A 7,667-nucleotide genomic window follows, 5' to 3' on the forward strand; every position below is an offset into this window, starting at 1 on the left:
GTGGGAAACTAAAGACTCAAAACCTCTGGATGTAAAAATCTGCGGAAGTTGTGGCAGTGGGAGAAACCCTCAGGATTACAGAAGAGTCCATGGGAGAGGCTCACAGGGTCCCAGACCATACACAAACCCACCCACCTGCAAATCAGCATCTGAAAGTCCACAGTCTGCATGTGGGAAGTGAGGGAAGTGACAGAAAGTAGGCCTAGAGCACAGCCAGCAAGTAACATTGTTCCTTCTCTGACACCTACCCCACACACAGAGCCACAACACAGCAAAGAGGGTTGCCCTGCCCTGGTAAATACCTAAGGCTCCACCCCTTACAACATAACTGGTGCACTGAGACAAAGATATATGGCCCAAATGAAAGAACAGATCAAAACTCCAGAAAAAGAACTAAGTGACAAGGAGATACCCAACCTATCTGATGCAGAGTTCAAAACACTGGTAATCAGGATGCTCACAGAAATGATTGAGCTTGGTTGGAAAATGATGGAAGAAATGGCTACCCAAAGTGAAATAAAGGAAAATATACAGGGAACCAAAAGTGAAGGGAAGGAAATGGGGACTCAAACCAAGGATTTGAAACAAAATGAAGAAATAAGCATCCAACCGGAATAGAATGAAGAAACAAGAATTCAAAAAATGAGGAGAGGCTGAGAAAGCTCTGGGACAACTTTAAACACTCCAACTTCTGAATCACAGGGGTGGCCAAAGGAGGAGAGGAAGAGCAAGAAACTTAAAACTTATCTGAACAAATAATGAAGGAAAACGTCCCCATTCTGGCAAAGGAAATAGACTTCTAGGAAGTCCAGGAAGCCCAGAGAGTCCCAAAGAAATTGGACCTAAGCAGTAACACACCAAGATACATCATAATTAAGTTACCCAGGATTAAAGATAAGGAGAGAATCTTAAAAGCAGCAAGAGAAAAGGAGACAGTTACCTACAAAGGACTTCCCACCAGACTATTCAGCTGATTTCTCAAAAGAGACCTTGCAGGCAAGAAGGGGCTAGAAAGAAGTATTCCAAGTCATGAAAGGCAGGGACCTCCATCCAAGATTACTCTATCCAGCAAAGCTTTCATTTAGAATGGAAGGGCAGATAAAGTGCTTCCCAGATAAGGTCAAGTTAAAGGAGTTAAAAATCACCAAGTCCTTATTATATGAAATGTTAAAGGGACTTATCTAGGAAATAGAAGATGATCAAAAATATGAACAGCAAAATGACAACAAACTCACAATTATCAACAGCTGAACCTAAAAAACAAAAACAAAACTAAGCAAACAACTAGAACAGGAATAGAATCACAGAAATGGAGATGACATGGAAGATTATCAGTGGGGAGGGAGAGGGGGAGAATGGGGAAAAGAAAAAAATTATTTTCTAAAATCAATAATTTTCACCACCTAATACATTTAACAATAACAACTTTGTTTAATCTGCAAAGTTTCACAGAAGACAAATGGCAAAGCATCCCAAAGTTTGAAGAGAATACTATGGGAGAAAATTACGCAATTGAGAAAACTTTGTCCATTAACATTTGTTTTTCTTACAGTTAGGAAAAGACTCATTTTTCACTATTAATAGTAACACACTTCAACCCTGGGCGGTTATTGGGAAACCTCTTCTGTGCCAGCATGAGGAGTTACAAAGATGCACAAGCTGCTTCCCCTCCTCAGGAAACTGGTTAATAGAGGAAAGAAGCATGTAAACAGACGTGACATGGCAGTGTAGGGCGTGCCTTGGTCGGAGAAGAACAGGCTTCTGGGAACGTTCCGGAGGGTCTTTAATCCAGACCGAAGGTGAGCAAGTGTGCCACGAGAAAGGGGGGGCATTTCGTTTTGATGTTGCAGGAGACAGAAAGCAGGAATGTTGAAGTTCTGAGTATGACAGGACAAACTCAGTGATTTCACAAAGCTGAAAAAGAAGGAAGGAAACAGAGAAAGAAAGGAAATATTTTTAGGTTTTGTGATTTAAATAAGGTTACCTTTATGATAAGAAAATTTGAAACTATGTTTTCTTTCTACATACATGATGGCCATACTTCATCATACAATACTTTTGTATAAACCCATAGAATGTACAACGCCAAGAGTGAACTTGAAGGTAAAGCATGGACTTGGAGTGATTCTGATGTGTCAGTGCAGGTTCACCCTTGGTTAGAAACCTACCACTCTGGTGAGGGATGTTGATAAGGGAGAAGGTATGTATGTGCGGGGCAGGGGGTGCATGGGAAAACTGCACCTCCCTCTCAATTTTGTTGCAAACATAAAACTTCTCTAAAAAAGTAAAGTCTTAAGAAACAATATGTGTGTGTATGTACAGGAAGTACCACAGGGGAAATACCTGTAAAACATATATCTAAGGGCTTGTATCCTGAACAAATAAAGAACTATTATATTTCAACATGAAAAAACGCCAATAAAAATTTAGACAAAAAATTATTTACCAAAGAAAATACATGGTAAATGAGTATATGATAAGATACTCAATATCATTAGTTATTAGAGAAACACACACCAAAACCACACATAATAAGATACAACTCCATACTCACTAAAATAGCTGACTGAAAAGGTAGAACATACAAAATGTTAACAAGGATATAAAGCAACTGGAACTCTCATTCATTGCTAGTAGGAATATAAAATGATCTCTTTAGAAAAGTTTGATTACTTCTTAAAATGTCAAACATAAACCTATTATATTACATAGACGGTCCACAGGCCACCCCTGATACCTGGAAAGAGGGGGCCACATTAGGGCTGAATTTACCCTGCAGACCAGTGTGTCCTCAGGACCTGGCGCAGTGTCTGACACATGGTGAGCACCCAGCAATCCAAGGAACATCAAATAAATGAACAGACAATTATTCATATCAGCAGCTCTAGAAAAGAAGTCTGAGATGGCATTTCAAATTCAGAAGAGTCTCCGGAGGGAACACAGGGAGTGAAAATATGTGAACAGGGCTGGAATTTGAAAGGGTAAGTTGAAAGAAGGAGGGAGCTACCTACTGATGCTGAAACAGCCCAGCCATAGAGGTAGCTTAGAACTGGCAGAGGAAACTTCAATGGACGCTGCGGAGGAGAGAGGTTTGAAGAGGAAGAGGCGGTCAGGAGTTTCCCATGCTGCAGAGACATCAACTGAGGTGAGGCCCGAGAAGAGCTCATTTGTTCGGGGACTTTCCAGTGGAGCAGTTAGGGCAGAAGTTGGAACGTGTTGAGTCAAGAATTAAACGAGAGATGAGAAATGAATGAAGGTAATGTAGAGTAAAATTTGGAGGATGTTAGCTGCAAAGTGAAGAGGATAAAGGGGTTGGAAAAACAAAGGAACTAACCTTGGCCACGAGTTCCCTCCGGGCTAAGGGGTTTGCGAGGACATGTACATTACTTCATTGTCTCCTCACAGCAGCCCTGTGAAGTATTATTGTCCCCATTTTATAGACAGGGAAAGCAAAGTTTAGAAAGATTAAGAAACTTGTTAAAAGTCACACAACTAGTAAGATAAGCCACTAGCTTGATGAGAAAGCAACATAGGCAATACAGCAGACATCATTTTGGCCACTCACTATCTATCTCCCCACTTCTTCTGGTAACGATTCTCAAATTGTTACAGGGAAATTGCACTTTCTATACATTCATCCCATACACTCCACATGATCCAGGCTTCAATGCATATCACTAGCATTCTCCTTGGAATCATTTTTGGAAAAAAAAAAATAACCCTCAAGAATTGGCACGGATGAGGAAGTTATCCAACCCCTCTAAAATCTAAGGCATGTAGACACAGTTCTGGAATTTTCACTGGAACTGTCAGGAAAGCAGGCGCTCTTTTTTGGAGGGGAGGAGGGTTAGGACTTAGAAGCAGTCCTGAGTTCTGCCATCATCTCGCCCCGATAAGGAGGGAGCCTCACAGACAGTGGAGCCAGTGCAGCAGAAGTCAGAGCTATGAGGCGGAGAGAAACCAGGTCCTGCTGACATCGTCTGAGCCACCACATCTGGCTGGCTCCCATGGCTGGACTAACCCTAGATCTTCAACAACCTCCATGAATTCCCTGTTCAGTTCAGTCCATTAGGGCCGAGTTTCCTGTTCAGTCTCAACTGCTGCCCGATGTAAGAGGATTTCTCTCTGAATAGGGATGACGCAAACATGTTTGGAGATTGAGAGGGGGCTAATTGAGTAGAAAATTATCTAGAAGACAATAACATGAGAAAAGAGAGTAATGCAGTTTTATCTTATTTATTTACCTGAAGTAATACATAGTGTCTTATATTTTATTCCTGTTATCTGCACATCTCTGTTGCCATCCAAAGAGAGTGTCTCTGAGGCATAAAGCTCCATATTCCAAAGAACGATTATGTGTCACATGTCATTACTAAAGACAAAACTTACTCTTGAGCATCTTTTTTGATTCCTAGAACTCCCTCATCCCTCTGATTTGTATGGCCAGCTCCCACTTAGCCTTCAAGAGTTAGCTCAATGCTGTCAAACTCTGGGAAGATGTCCTCTTAGTTTTTCCTCAACCCAAACCCACCCCAAACTAAATTAGGGGTCTCACTTTGGTGTCTGATAATGTTTCCTGCATGAGGGACTTGGGGCCTTTTAACAGCCACCACAGAGTCACTTGATTGCCAGAACAACCACGAGGGCACCTCCTGATGCAGGGGAGCCCCATTAAACCACGAGGGAGGCACGGTGAATGCCAGCAAATGGAAGTTGTGGCAGCACTAGGCACGGCTGCCCTCTCAGACACACTCTCTTCAACCCCATGCTAAGGAAAGAGTCAGCACTTTCCTGTTCTGAAATCATGAGCAGCATCAGAAGAGACTCACTTCTTCTTAGTGTCTAGGGTCTGCTTTTATTTACAGCTTTTTGGGTCTGGCTCCACTTACCCATCTGTGAGGCCAAAAGGACAAAAGTTGCACTTAATTTACATGACGTTAGAGGCTGAGGAAGAAACAGTGTCATCCGACAGCACGCAGTGTTGTGGAAGGAGAGACACAGGCACGCACGTGTAATTATTTTATTGATGCTTCTAAGTTCCCATTTGTTTAAGGGGAAAAAACCCATAACGTGTCTGCGTTCTTACTTCGTCCTGGTGTGCTGCTGAAAACCAGAACTGACTAGAGAAGGAAGGGGCCGTGCCTGTCTGTCTGCGGGAGGCTCTGCGAACAGCCCCCAGGACATTCTCACGGAACTGCAGAGAAGTGAGCCGTGGCAGAACAGGGAGGTGGGATGCAGGCAAGATCTTCTCCTGGCCCTTAGCAGTGAGTTTTTGCATTGCTCATTTAAAAAAAAAATGCATTGTAGCTCCCTCCAGCTAGTCTAAAGGAAACGGTAGGGGTAAACTACCAAATCCATATTCAGTCACGCTTCTTTCCAATTGATTCTTTCCTCAATCTGCCAGTTGTAACACTCACTGCCATTAGGATATGGTTTGAGAAACTGGAGAAAGATGCTCAAAACATGACAGAACATGAAGCAAGATAATATGGGAGATTGTGAATTACCAAAGGGCAGTCACAGTTCTATCTGCTCTGCTAAACTATACTCAGGAATTGTTTGCTGAGACTCTAAAAGCTAAACTGTGAGTGCCCGGGTTCTCTAGAGAGACAAACCTGAGGCCAGAATTAAGGGATGGATGGTTTCTTTGAGAGGAGCAAGTCCAGGAGGAGGGGAGGGTGAAGGAAAGTAGAAGCAAGACAAAGAGGTAAAAAAAAAGCAGCCAGGTGAGAGTCATGATTGCGCTGGGTGGTCCTTTCCAACGAGCCACAGAGAGTGCAGCCAGCCATTCCGCAGGCTCACTCCGGGCTGCAGGCCGTTTCTAGAGGGGCTGCACGGAAGAGCTGTACCTCGGAACAGTCCACAGAGGGAAGAAAGGGGATGGGATGTATCTGCCCGGCTCAGTCCCATCTCCCACTTCCTCTGACTTCAGGTTTACCCCACAGGGAGCCTATTTCCCTGCACGGCCAGGTTGGGTCGTCCCAACCGGTGGCTGTGGGGAAAGCAGATTTCACACCCGCAGGATGGCATCCAATGAGGGCCTGGAAGTAAAAAGAATGACTGCATGCAGATGAGCTCTGGGCAGGGGAGGGGGAAAGGACGGTGGGGGGGGGGGGGCGGGGGGGGAATCCATGAAGGCCTGGTCCTTCAACTTGGGGAACTTGAATACTCTCACTACTTCTCATTGAGATGTGCCACCCGCCCCCCACCATCAAGGCTGCAGGAGGGGCCGTTCAAGTTGGAAAACCTGCTTAAAGATACTAAATAAATAAATACTATAGAAATGCACCTTAGAAACGTGGTGTTCAGCTAGGCTCTGTGGGGGATACGAGTAAGTTTGTAACTCGGTCCTGGACCTGAGAATTTCCGCAGCAGACGACCTGAGAAGAGGGAGCTGCACAGAGGAGAGGCACCAGAGCGTGCGGACGGATTTATTGCACCTTTTTGGCCAAGGGTTGATGTGTTTGCTATCTGTTGCTGCTGAGCCCCCATACTTGGCAGCTTAAATCAACACACATTTATCATCTTGCAGTTTCTGTGGCTCGGAAATCCATGCATGGGCCCTCTCCCTCACAAGGCCGCAGTTAGCCAGTGGCGGGGCTTCCACGTGGAGGCTTAACTGAGGAGGATCCTCTTCCAAATTGAATTACCTGCTTGTAGGCAAGATTCAGTCCCTTGAACACTGTTGGACCGAGGGCCTCATCAGTCGGCTGGATGGCCTGACTTTGGCCTGAGGTTAACCTCGGTTCCTTATGAGACAGAAGTCAAGACATATCACAGAAAGGACATGCCAATATTTCCACTGCACTTGATTGGCTAAAAGCAGTCACTAGGTCCAGCCCTCACTCAAGGGGAGAGGATTACATAAGGGTATGAAAATTAGGGAGTTGGGAGACAATTGAGTACCCTCTTAGGAGTCAGCTGGACTGCACCCATGCAACACAAGGTCTACACGGCCATTCATAGACTGAACATTGTAGGCTGACAGCACATCCAATGGGAATGCTTGAATGGAGAGATCTCACTGATAGCTAGAAAAGCCCCACATTTTTTGAAATGAAACAATATACTTGTAAATAACTGTTGGGAACTGCCCTGACTGGTATCAGAGGCTGAAACCCCCGCCAAGCTAAGGCTAAGGGAACGCCCTTGGAACCGTAAGCCAGCAAGGAGATAAAAGCTTGTCTTCCTGGCAGGAATGCTGCTTCTGCTGCTTTATTCATGATTGAACCCCCAAAAGCTTGGTCGGTTAGCCAAAGATGGGTAAGATTCCCCACGGGGGAACGACCTAAGCCAGGCACGATCACTTTTGGGAGGCCCCCCAAAAGAAGGACTTGGGGGGCTGCAGCAAAAGGGGAGTGATGGACCCTCGCTCCTCGGCTTTGACATAGCCTGAGTTCTCAGCGTCTGGGAGAAAATCTCCTTATCTCTTGGTTGCCTTAGTTCCCTTGCTCCACCTAAGCCTGAAACAATGACAGGGTGGTACAGCTCGGTACTGAGAAGTGCGGATTTCCCGGGGTGATCAGGCCTAAGAAAGAACATGTAAATTACTGTGAAACCTTCTTTGTTTAGAATGCTCTCAGTTGAATGAGAAGGGTCTTAGGAGGAAGTTATTTTGTTCCTCAGCCTTACAGCTCTTTGACCCCAACTCAATAGACCGGCAGAGT

This window comes from Phyllostomus hastatus, unplaced genomic scaffold (genome assembly GCF_019186645.2).
Source record: "Phyllostomus hastatus isolate PE091 unplaced genomic scaffold, TTU_PhHast_1.1 phas_scaffold_21, whole genome shotgun sequence".
In the NCBI taxonomy this organism is placed as follows: Eukaryota; Metazoa; Chordata; class Mammalia; order Chiroptera; family Phyllostomidae; genus Phyllostomus; species Phyllostomus hastatus.